The sequence below is a fragment of the Zingiber officinale genome, chromosome 5A, assembly GCF_018446385.1.
Source record: "Zingiber officinale cultivar Zhangliang chromosome 5A, Zo_v1.1, whole genome shotgun sequence".
Taxonomy (NCBI): domain Eukaryota; kingdom Viridiplantae; phylum Streptophyta; class Magnoliopsida; order Zingiberales; family Zingiberaceae; genus Zingiber; species Zingiber officinale.
In genome coordinates, this window is record NC_055994.1 from 2,514,552 (window position 1) to 2,527,372 (window position 12,821).

At 45.1% G+C, this 12,821-nt stretch overlaps 1 long non-coding RNA gene across 1 annotated transcript; it reads left to right on the plus strand.

Annotated features, from left to right (window-relative positions):
• The first annotated feature begins 1,599 nt into the window (after positions 1 to 1,599).
• On the plus strand, positions 1,600 to 3,808 carry LOC121982576. Its single transcript, XR_006112135.1, has 3 exons — positions 1,600 to 2,153; positions 2,232 to 2,347; positions 3,632 to 3,808. It is a non-coding gene; the product is annotated as an uncharacterized LOC121982576 (long non-coding RNA).
• The last annotated feature ends 9,013 nt before the right edge of the window (positions 3,809 to 12,821 follow it).

The following is a 12,821-nucleotide window of genomic DNA, read 5'->3' on the forward strand; positions in this document are numbered from 1 at the left end:
TTTTAAACGTTGACCATTCAGCTTAATAATGTTGGTGTGGTTAGCACTAACAGTTTAACTTAGGTTTTGATAAATGATAAAGTAGGTTAAGTTAGGTTTATTTTGATCTAAAACTTTAACTAAGTATGTAGGAGATGTCTAGCTAGGTCGATAGGCCAATCAGATAACTGGAACGAAGCCTAACTAGGTCGACAGGCTGATCGTATAGTTGACACGAAGCTCAGCTAGGTCGACGGGTCGACCAGATAGCAGGCACGAAGTCCAAATAGGTCGACGGGCTGGCCGGTTGTCTAGCACAAAGTCCAGCTAGGTCGACGGGTCGATCGGATAGTTGGCAGGATGCCCAATTAGGTCGACGGACCGATCGGATAGCTGACACAAAGTCCAGCTAAGTTGACGGGCTGACCTGATAGCTGACACGAAGTCTAGATAGGTCGACGGGCTGATCAGATGTCTTGAACAAAGTCCAGCTTGGTCAACGAGCTGATCTGATAGCTGGCATGATATCCAGACAGGTCGACGGACTGACCGGATATCTGACTGGTAAGTTAAGGTAAGTCACTGGAGGGGAGTGACTTGGTGAGGACGCGTTCTCAGTTAGGAAACTTAGGCGTCGATCCAATTTAGAACCATTTCAGGAATCTAAGTTGAGATTTTGATTAGATTCTACTCTATTTTATTATATTTATGCTAACTTCTGTTTTGTAGGGTAGCATAATAATTATTGTATCGGACTAATCTTTTTCTTGCAGGAAAAAGCTTTTGCTGGAAAAAGGGGTCCAGGCGCCCGGAGTGCAAAACTTATCTCGTCGCAAATGTGGAGCGCGTTGATTGGCTGGGCCAACATCACGGTCCAAGCGCCTGGAAGGGATCCGGGCGCCCGGAGAACTCCTATAAAAGGAGCCTTCCTCCAGAGCTACAAACAATAACTTTTGCTACGATTGCTCTGTTACGCTCTGTTCCTACAACATTACGAAGCCTTCTCCGACAACTTGCAGCTCGATTTTCTTTTCAATTGTTGTCGGTATTCTTTTCATAGTTCTTGTACTTATTTTGTAATCATTTTTTTGTGATATATTAGTGATTTCCCACTAAAAGAACTCTCACGTGCAAGCCTTGCAGTAGGAGTCACTGAAGGCTCCGAACCAAGTAAAATTGGTTGTGTTAGCATCACACTTACTTATCTTATTTCCGTTGCATACTCGAATCGATTTTTGAATTCTGAACGATCGCTATTCATCCCCCCCTCTCGCGAGCTCTACGATCCAATAAGTGGCATCAGAGGAGGTACTGCTCTGAATTGGTGCAACCACTAATTGAGCATGGGAAGTTCCATTAGGGACAAAATTAGGATATTATCCAATAGAAAAAGCAACAGAGGTTTCCTTGTAAAACACCAAAAAAGGGTAGATAATGATAAGGGAATTTTTCAGAATTTTTGGAAATTTTTCATGAATTTTTCGGAGACTGTATGGACGAGTTTATGGGGATAAAAACGAGGCCCGGGAAAGCCTATTTATGCTACCCATTTAAGCGAGAAAATGTTGATTTTCTTTAATTCCTTTTCTTTTTCTTTATTTTCCTTTTTTCCTCAGCCGAACGTCATTTACGCCCGAGTCTTCTTCCTCGCGAACCCGTGCTTTGCCCTAACCGGCGCCGCAGCGGTTTCTTGCCCCTTCCTCGCGTATAAGCTGTGGCCGAGTTCTCATTTCTTTCTCTTCTCCTCTTCATCTTCTCCTACCCGTGCCCTAAATCTGCTACCCACTTCTCTTCTTCTACCACCGCCGATGCCACAAAAATGAAGCTAGCACAGCGACGCCAGCCGAACGCCGACCATCTCTCCTCTTTTTTTTCATCTGTGCTCGTGCCCTAGTTAGCCACCGGCGCCCGTCGCCCCTCGCCGTGGAGATCACAGTGGCATCGCCGACACTCCCCTATTCCCTAGCACCCTCTGCCCTAGCGTCGGCAACCAAGGCTTCTTCCCTTTGTGTTGCCATCGGCCACCGCAGCCGACGCCAACTTCACTGTGCGTTGTCATCCCGTGCCCTAGTGCTACCTCAGTTCATCTCTTTTTCTCAGTTTCCTCAGCCCCTCTGCCTAGGTTTGAAGCATACACATGTGGATTTCTGTTAACATTAGTGTTTGGTGTTGAGGTAAGATGTGTGGTGTGGAATTAGGGTTGTGGCATGATCTCTATTATTGATCTCAGTTCTTGATCTTGCTTGGACCAGTCGGTGGATTCCTGCTCAAGCAGCAACTGCTGTTTCCAGCAGAGAAGTGTTCCAACAACAACCTCTGTTTCCAGCAGAGAATTTCTCCAGTAGAATCTTGCTCCAGCAGCCGTAAGGTAAGGGTTTGGTGTATGGATTGAGTTGGCACGCTCTTGATACATGGTAAATTATAGTTCATGTTTCGAACTTGATATTCGTTAGGTATGATCATTTTTGTTGTAGGTGAATTATACTCGATGGTTAGGTTGATTAGGGTTTTACCCTAATTTAGCCTTAAGGATTTTATTTAGCCATTCCTTTGAATTTTAGCTAAATAAAATATATATATATTGGTGACTTAGGGTTTTGATGCGAGACGAGCATCTCGACGTCCGAGTTGGACCGGATTGATCTTTTCTTTTGGAGGCGGGTACTTTTGACTTTATGTCATTTGATATGCATAGTAATATTTTTAACAAATAGCAATGATTGTGTTGCTCATTTGCTTCGATTGATCACTACCCGATCTGTTACATGCTTGTTTTTTTACTTGTTATGCACATCATGTTAGTATTTACCTGATTATACATACTTATAGAGGTAGTGACACAACCATGTTATTTATTATGTTCAGGACCTAGGGTTTTTATACCTTATATAATCTGTGTACCTTTAATTTGGTTCATTTTCCAATGGTATACATTTTATATTTATACATGGATATTGCTATACTGCTTAGTATTGTGTCATGCTTAGTGTCATACATCATTCGCATGATTGCATGCTGCGCGATAGTCTGCTCCATTATTGTTGAGCACATCGTCGGTTTCATCTCTCGCTTGCTCGTTGGTCCGCCGTGGGTAGCGTGACGGCGTGGTATACGTCGCTCTCCTGCTCCGTTTGTCGCTCGTGGGTAGTGACGCAGTGGTGACGTCGAGGATCCCTCCCCGGTGTGTCGCGAGATGAGAGCATTGAGCTCCCCATTTATGATTTGGGGTAGAGGATAGGTGTACTCCGACAAAGATCCCGTCCACTTGGCCACCATCGTGAGTAGTGATATCGAGTGCTCGGTTGTCACTGACCCACCTCGGTCTCACCATGAGATGGTGGTAGCGTCGGGGGTGACCGTAGACATTTGCATCGTATACGATGATGCATTTATTGCTTGTTCACGATTTACTTCTGCGTTTATACGGATGCATCGATCGATACGTATACAAAATTTATGACACTCTCGCTGACGACCTGTTGTACTTATACCTTGGTCCTGGTTAGTACGCTTTCTCCCGCTTTATTCAACAGATTTATCTTTCTTGTTTGAGATCGACGTGATTAGTGCTAGATGTTATTTTATTTATTATGCATATCAGTTGATACTCGCTGAGTGTTGGACTCACACCTTCCTCCGTTGTTATTTTCAGGTTGATGCTGTCCGGAGAGTTCTAGCCGCTAGTTCCCTGCAGTCCATGAAGACGAGTGTTGCTCTTTTAGTTTTTCTTGTTTAGACTGTGTTTAGACTTATTCAGCTTTTAACAACTGGACTTGTATTAGTTTACTTTTGAATATTGCCTATAAGTTTTATTGGATTTGTTTTACTACATGCCTGCTTAGACGACAGAAGAGGTAAGTTGATTTTATCGTCGGATTTAAGCTTTATGGGTGTAGTGGAGTAGGACATCGGTTTTGTGCTTTATGGGTGTAGATGAGTAGGGTTATTTTTGAGTCATATTATTACTGTGCTAGTTTGTTAACTATAAAACTGTGTGGATGTCTGTGTGTTGTGCTTATATTATTGTTATTGTTCCGGCCGTGTTGGCCGATGTATATGTGGCCCAGAGGGCATTGTAGAAAAGTTTCAGATTGTCACCCGTACAGGGGAGATGCTGTCGAAATTTCTTCGGACAAGGACTCTCCCGAGGCGTGACAATTTATTTGGTATCAGAGCACAGGTATACGATCCTTTGCTTTTCTATTTTGGATATTTGGGACAACCTGATACCAATTTATTTGGTATTAGAGCGCAAAGTTGGCGATACTTGTTTGATTTTCGTGTTACAGATTTTTGAGATTTAACTGATACCAATTTATTGGTATCAGAGCGGGTTATGTTACCTGCTTTTGGTGTTCTGGATATTTGGGTTAGCCCAAGTTTGCGAGTCAAACTGGGTAGTTATTTTGGATTGCACGGATTTTCCATTATGTATATGTTTGGATATCCGTTTCGAATTTATATGGATTTCCGTCGATTTTCTCGTTCGGAATTTTGAGGTAAAATGCGGACTGGACAGCGACGGAACATCTCCAGACGACAAATAGGTATGATGTTTATTTTATGATTGTTATACTTGTAGTAATATCTGTGATATAACTTAACATATATGAGGAGATCTACATGTATTGTTGCCAGACGTGATGCTGGACGGCCACGTACGAGGACCTTGGGATCTCTGGATTTGCCAGAGGTGCCTACTGGGGTTGAGCCTGTCAGTCAGGGACAGACTCAGCATACTGCGGGCGCGTCGGGCTTTCATACCCCGATGGCTCCTTTAGAGGTACCTACCTCGGCTGTACTAACTGTACCCACTCCTACCGTATTTACGGTACCACCAGGGGTACTACCGGCATACCCCGCACCTGCTCCAGCCTAGCCTATGGTGTACTCGGCACCACCGCTACCTGGACCTATCGGGTACCCGACACAAGTGGCAGGCTCCTGCCCAGACACAGCAGTCACATGCAGTGTTACCACATTTTCCTCCACCAGAGACTGGGCGTATTCATGCGGTCACTAGAGAGGATGTGCAGCGAGCCGACGGATCCGTTTTTTGCGGTACGATTTCTGTTTATGCATTATCTGCTGACCACTTTGAGACTACAGCGACTGACCGTCTTCCTACCGTCCGGTAATTCATTGGACGTCACTCAGGAGGTCAGAGGTTACTCGTTAGATTTTGGCAACCTGATACTTATGGTGGATCTTTTAGTATTGGAAATGGTCGATTTTGATACTATACTTGGCATGGACTGTTTGTCAGCATATCATGTCACTGTTGGTTGCTAGACGAGGGTGGTCACATTCCGACCTCCGAACCAACCCTCGTGGGATTTCACTGGCATTAGAGACGATGGCATATCAATCATTTTAGCGATTCAGGCTCAGAAGCTGCTGTCGCATAGTTGTTAGGGTTTTCTGTTATCTTTGATCAGTACTGAGGACAGCAGTAGTTCGCAGCTCTCCGATGTGCCAGTAGTCCGAGAGTACCGAGATATATTTCCAGAGGAGCTACCAGGTTTGCCTCCCAGAAGGCAAGTGGAGTTCGCTATTGAGTTGATTCCAGGGACCGTGCCGGCATCGAAAGCTCCTTATTGTATGGCACCAAAAGAGTTGAATGAGCTGAAGGTTCAACTCCAGGAGCTTTTAGACAGGGGATTTATTTGCCTTAGTGTTTCTCCATGGTATTCTCCGGTGTTATTTGTCAAGAAGAAGGATGGTACACTGAGATTATGCATTGACTATAGACAGTTGAATGAAGTGACCGTCAGAAATAAGTATCCCTTACCACGGATCGAGAATTTGTTTGATCAGCTCAGAGGTGCATCAGTGTATTCTAAGATTGATCTGCGATCCGGGTATCATCAGCTGAGAGTCAGAGAATCTGATATTCAGAAGACAACTTTCCGTACCAGGTACGGTCATTATGAGTTTTTGGTAATGCCATTTGGGCTTATCAATGCTCCAGCGGTATTTATTGATTTGATGAACTGTGTCTTTCTGGAGTATCTTGATCAGTTTGTTATCGTTTTCATCGATGACATATTGGTTTACTCGCGTTCCGAGGAGGAACATGCATGCATCTTCGCACAGTCTTGGAGAATCTTCGACAACATCAGCTGTACGCAAAGTTCAGCAAGTGTGCATTCTGGTTATCCTCAGTCGGTTTTCTGGGACATATAGTCTCGAGCAGAGGTATTTCAGTAGACCCTCAGAAGATCGAGGCTGTCACCAGTTGAGAGCAGCCGAAATTAGTACAGGAAATCCGTAGTTTTCTGGGACTAGCAGGATATTACAAACGGTTCGTCGAGGGTTTCTCCCAGATTTCTATGCCACTGACACACCTTACTAGGAAAGGCGTGAAGTTCACGTGGTTTGATAATTGCGAGACCAGCTTCCAGGAGCTGAAGCGGAGATTAGTGTCGGCTCCAATTTTGGTTTTACCTTCTGGAGAGGATGGATTTGTACTCTACACCGACGCGTCTCTTCAGGGTTTGGGTGCTGTTCTGATGCAGCACGATAGAGTAGTCTCTTATTCTTCTCGACAGTTGAAGGAGTATGAGAAGAACTACCCAGTTCATAATCTGGAGTTAGCTACTATCATCTTTGCTCTAAAGCTTTGGCAACATCATTTGTACGACATTATGTTTGAGATTCTCACTGATCATAAGAGTCTCAAATATATTTTCATCCAGAAGGAGCTTAATCTCCGACAGAGGAGATGGATGGAGTTTCTGAAGGATTACAATTGTACCATTAGCTACCACCCGGGGAAAGCTAATGTGGTTGCCGATGCACTCAGCAGGAAGTCCAAAGGGACTTTGGCTTGCCACCGAGTTTCGGTTACAGACTTGGTTCAGGGTTTCTCCGAGTTAGACCTTGAGGAGCAGGGACATACAGAGTAGGGTATTCTGGTTACCATGGTTTCTCAGTCGTCGATCAAGACGAGGATCCAAGAGGCAAAGGCTGGTGATCAGCATTTGTAGTTCATTGGCAGCCAAAATGTAAAATACCGAAAAAATGGCGAAAAATGATAAGGGAATTTTTCAGAATTTTTAGAAATTTTTCTGGAATTTTTCGGAGCTCGTATGGACGAGTTTACGGGGATGAAAACTAGGCCCCGGGAAAACCTGTTTAGGTTGCCCCATTTAAGCGAGGAAATGTTTTATTTCTTTTTGTTTTCTTTTCTCTTTTATTTTATTTCTCGTCACCGTTTCTCCCCGATTCCTGCCGAACCCGAGTTTTTTTCCCCCTCCGCGACCTTCCTTCTCCTCTCCCACCAATCCTTTGCCCTAACCGCTCGGCGGTTCTTCTCCTCTTCTTCCCTCTCCTCCACCCGAAACCAGGCCGCCGGCGACGAGAGCCACCCTTTCTTCTCCTCTCCTCTGCGTGGTGTCGATGCCAACGGTGATCGTCGACGCCGTGCCCTAGCCGACACCCTACAGCCGATGCGACTCACAGCCAAACCCTAGCGCCGGTTCCGATCTCCTCTGCCAGCCACCGGGGAACCACGTCGGTCGTCACAACCGAGATTGTGCCCTAGCCTCTCCGCACAACGCCGAGCCCTGGATTTGATTCGCCGGACCTCCCTTCCCTCTGTGCTGCCGCCACCTTCTCCGACTGTAGACCAGTGCCGAGCTTTATGCTTGATTGATTGTGCCAAGCCGTGCTCTAGCCGGATCTTGGAGGTAAGCAATGTACCATGTGGGTTGTTGAGATGTTGTGTGATCGATTCATATTTTTCCCTTGTTCACCAGAGGCGTGGATTATTGAGGTAATCTGGTTGTGGAGTCTTCTTCCGGCAACAACCACCTATAGTTGAGAATCGAACAGAAGGGAAGAATTCCAAAAGGTGAGGTTACTGGTACTAGGGTATTCGGTTGGTGGACAACATGTTTGATCAGGGTAGAGAGGTAAATTTCAGTAGTGTTTCTTTGCCGGCAACACTCCAACCAGTAACCCTATCGGCTGTGAACTTGAGGTATGGTGTAGGAATCTTAATACCTTTTGTAATTGATGTGGTCTATGAATTTAGAATGGAACATGTGGTTGATCATATTTTAGATTCAGGTGTAATTGGATTTAGGTCTTTGGATTTCTATCTAATGGTTTGTTTGGGGTTAAGGTAACTAACCCTAATTGACCATGAGATTTAATTAGGGTGTATTGATTTAGATTGTGCGGATTAGGGTTTTCCCTAATTTAGTCTTGTGGATTTTATTTAGCTATTTAAATTCTTATGAATGTTAGCTAAATAAAATATATATTGATTGACACCGGACCTTGACGCGAGACGATATCTCGACGTCAGATTTGGACCGGATACGATCCTTCCTATTGAAGGCGGGTACCTCTTGACTTATCTTTTTATGATATTGTCAATTGGATATGCATAGTATTTTATAGCTGCAAGCAATGATCATGTTTGCCTTTAGTATGTCACGGTTTGATACCCATATCATGATCTGTTTGGTCGCTTGTTATGTATCCATGTTTATACTTCATGATTATTACCATGCGTACTTTAGTTTCTAGAGTAAGTGACATATCATGCTTTACTGAGTTTAGGATTTGACTCTGGATTTTTATTATCTGACATGTGTATCTATATTTTTACATCATACCTGATCTGTGTACCTAGACCTTTTGCTTTGATCCATGTACATTGTTGGTACATATTTTATAGAGGTGGATATGTTCAGGACCTAAGGTTTATTTGATATCCTATCTGATCTGTGTACCTTTCATTTGTTACATTGTCCTGTGGTACACATTTTATGTTTATATATATGGATCTTGTTATGTGTTCATGATATTGCCATGTTTAGTGTCATGCATCATCTTGCATGATTGCATGCTGTGCGATAGTCTGCTCCATTATTGTCGAGCACATCACTAGTTACATGTATCCGTACACACCACCACTCATGGGTTAGTGGTAGATCAGACAGGTGTGTGACACTTCTACTGTTTGGCTCCATTGGTCTGGTGACTTAGCGTGGTAGCCGGCAGACAGTTCTGCTCTGTTTGGCTCCACTGGTTTTAGTGTAGCAGCGTGGTAGCCGGCAGGCGGTTGGACTTTGTTTGGCTCCGTTGGTCCACTCATGGGTAGTGTGACGTAGCGTGGTAGCCGGCAGAGATTTCCTCCCCGTCACTGTGTACCGGGAGATGAGAGCATTGAGCTCCCCCATTTATGATTTGGGGTAGGAGGATAGGTGTACTCCGATAGCATCCCGTCCACTCGGTCACTCATCAGGGGTAGTGATGTCAGAGTGCACGGTTGTCACAGCTCTACCCACTCTGTCTCACTATTGTATGTGAGATGACTTACTGGTGTCAGGGGTGACCATGTCATTGACATCATATGCATTGATGCATTTATTACTTGTGGTTGCTGCATTTATTTGCTGCATTTGGTTGGATGCATATGTTTGACATGCATACAGGATTTGTGACACTCCTGAGTTGACGACCCTTTTGTTCTGGATGGGAGTTACTGGTGAGTATAGCTTCCTCAGTTGCCTTTCAGTTCTGCATTTTTCCTATACATGATTAGGAAGCTGTATTCCATGTTTATTGTTGTTAGATATATCTTACTAGGCATGTCTATTGGTATTCGCTGAGTTGTTGAACTCACCCCCGTGGACACTATCTTTTTCAGGTACCAGGTTGTTTATGGAGTCGCTTGGAGTATCCTGTCTGCCGGTCCCCACATCACATCAGAAGACCTGTCTCTGTTTTTATCTATTTGCATTTTTGGTATATGGAATTTCTGTATTTCGATTTGTGTTCCTGTTTTGTTTCCGGAGTGTTATGTTGTTGTGTGGTGTAAGCCTAGCCGGCTAGCAGTGTTTTGTTTTTGTTTTGTATGGACTTGTCTTTATGTTTTTCCGTTGTGTTGGTTTTGATTTCAACCGAGTGGGCCGATAAAAATATATATAACTGCGTGGTTGTTGTTATATTTATCCAGCCGTGTAGGCTGAGATTATTAACTGCATGGTTGTGTATATATTCCAGCCGCATGTGGCTGATGTATACTATGTCTGTAGAAATGCTTCAGATTGTCAGCTGTACAGGGGAGGTGCTACCGAAATTTTCTTCGGACAAGGACTCCCCCGGGGCGTGACAATTTAGTGGTATCAGAGCGAGGTTTTACGATCGTTGTTTTTGTATTTTGGATATTTGGGATGACCTGATACCAATTTATATGGTATCAGAGCGCCAATGTTTGGCGATACTTGTTTGGTTTTCGTGTGTTGGATTTTTGAGATTTATCTGATACCAATTTATTGGTATCAGAGCAGGGTGTGATGCCTGTTTTTAGTATTCTGGATATATTGTGCTAGCCCAAGTTTGCGAGTCAAACTGGGTAGTTATTTTGGTTGCACGGATTTTCCATTACGTATATGTTTTGGACTTTCGTTTTGTATTTATATGGATTTCCGGTGATTTTCTCGTACGGAATTCCGAGATCAATTTGGGGACTGGACAGCGATGGAACATCTCCAGACAGCAATTAGGTATGAAATTATTTTGGTAATTGTTGATACTTGTAGTAATATCTGTAATATAATTTAACAGATATGAGAAGATCTACTCGTATTGCTGCGAGACGTGGTGCTAGACGACCACGTACGAGGACCTCGGGATCTCTGGATATGCCAGAGATGTCTACTGTTGATGAGCCTGTCAGTCAGGGACAGACTCAGGGTACTGCAGGCGCGTCGGGCTCTCAGACCCCGATGGCTCCTTTAGAGGTACCTACTTTGGCTGCACCGACGGTATCCACTCCTACCGTATTTACGGTACCATCAGGGTACCATTGGCATACCCGACACCTGCTCCAGCGCAGCCTACGGCGTACCCGGCACCTCCGCCACTTGGACCCACCGTGTATCCGGCACCAGCAGCACCTGTGCCCCCAGTACATACAGTGTACCCAGCAGCGCCTGCATCAGGGATACCGGCTGCTCCACATCCGGTACCATTACCTACTGTACCTCCAGTCGCGGCCACATATGTACACCCTACAGTGCCACCGACGGCATATGCTCCAGTTTACCCAGCAGCACCGGGAGTACCTCCTCCGGTTTATGCAGCGGTACCACCTGTAGCACCAGCTCCAGTGGTTCCGCCAGTCCCGACAACTGTTCCGACACACCTCACTGACATTGTTGCGGCACGAGCCAGAATTCCAGTGTTGGCAGAGTCGATGAAGAGTCGATTTACACTCTTCCAAGGAGACCGTGATCCAAGTGTGGCTCTGTCTTGGATTGAGACTATGGAGCGGACCTTCTTCTATATGGCTTGCTCCGAGTGGGAGAAAGCAGAGCTGGCTGCTTTTCACTTACGGGACGCGGCCGACACCTGGTGGATTACTCAGCGTTCCATCATCGGCGAGCAGAACATCACTTGGGCCAGATTCAGAGAGGTTTTTGAGAGCCGTTTCTTTCCACGAGCTTATCAGATGGCTCGCCAGCAGGATTTTCTGAGTTTGCGACAGAACAACCGGTCGGTGACAGAGTATAATACATAGTTTGACAGATTGGCCATATTTTGTCCAGAGCTAGTTGTTGAGGACAATTCACGTATGTAGCAGTTCATTCAGGGGCTGGATGGACATTTGCAACTAAGACTTGCCGGTCTTGGTATCACATCTTATGCGGAGATGTTGGACAGAGCCCTCATTATTGAGTCAGCTCAGCAGAGAGTTTTTCCAGATAGGAAAAGGAAGCAGCCGAGTCAGACATCAGGACAGATAGAGCAGGGTATTCTGGTTACCATGGTTGCTCAGTCGTCGATCAGGACGAGGATCCGAGAGGCTTAGGTTGGTGATCAGCATTTGCAGTTCATTAGCAGTCAGATAACTTCCGGAAAGTAGACCGAGTTCACACGAGACGAGGAGGGTATTATATACTTCCGAGGCAGATTATGCGTACCTCAGTCTCACCCGGTTTTGTTGAAGCTACTTCAGGAAGCTCATTGCTCCATATTTGCTATCCACCCAGGCGGGAACCGTATGTACCGAGATTTGAGGTGTTCTTATTGGTGGAACGACATGAAGAAAGACATCGCATAATTTATAGAGAGAGGTCTTGTCTGTCAGCAGGTGAAGGCAGAGCACCAGATATCTGCCGGATTATTTTAGCGGATTGCTATTCCTGAGTGGGAATGAGAACCTATTACCATGGACTTTATAGTGGATTTGCCTAGGACATGACGAGTCCATGACGCGATTTGGGTAATCGTTGATCGATTAACCAAATCCGCGCACTTCTTAGCGATCCGGAAGACTGATTCCCTGGATCGATTGGCAGATTTGTATTGCCGGGAGATCATCAGATTGCATGGTGTCCCTTTGACTATTATTTCGAATAGAGACCCCTGGTTCACGTCTCGTTTCTGGTAGAGTCAACAACAGGCCTTGGGCACTCAACTCTGTTTCAGTACAGCTTTCCATCTGCAGACAGATGGACAGTCAGAACGAACCATTCAGACTCTAAAGGACTTGCTGAGATCGTGTGTATTGGATTTTTGAGGCAGTTGTAAGGACCATCTGCCATTGGTAGAGTTCACCTACAACAACAGCTTACATTCGTCTATCCAGATGGCACCGTTTGAGGCATTGTATGGTAGACCTTGTCGGACACCCACCCTCTAGGATGAGGTTAGGGAGGCCCAGCTGTTGGGACCTCATAGAGCTCAGCAGGAGGCAGAGTTGGTCCGTACTATTAGACGGAGAATGTCAGAGGCACAGGACTGTCAGAAGAGTTATGCTGACCGGAGTCGGAGATTCTTAGAGTTCTCCATTTGCGACCATGTATTTCTGCGAGTTTCAC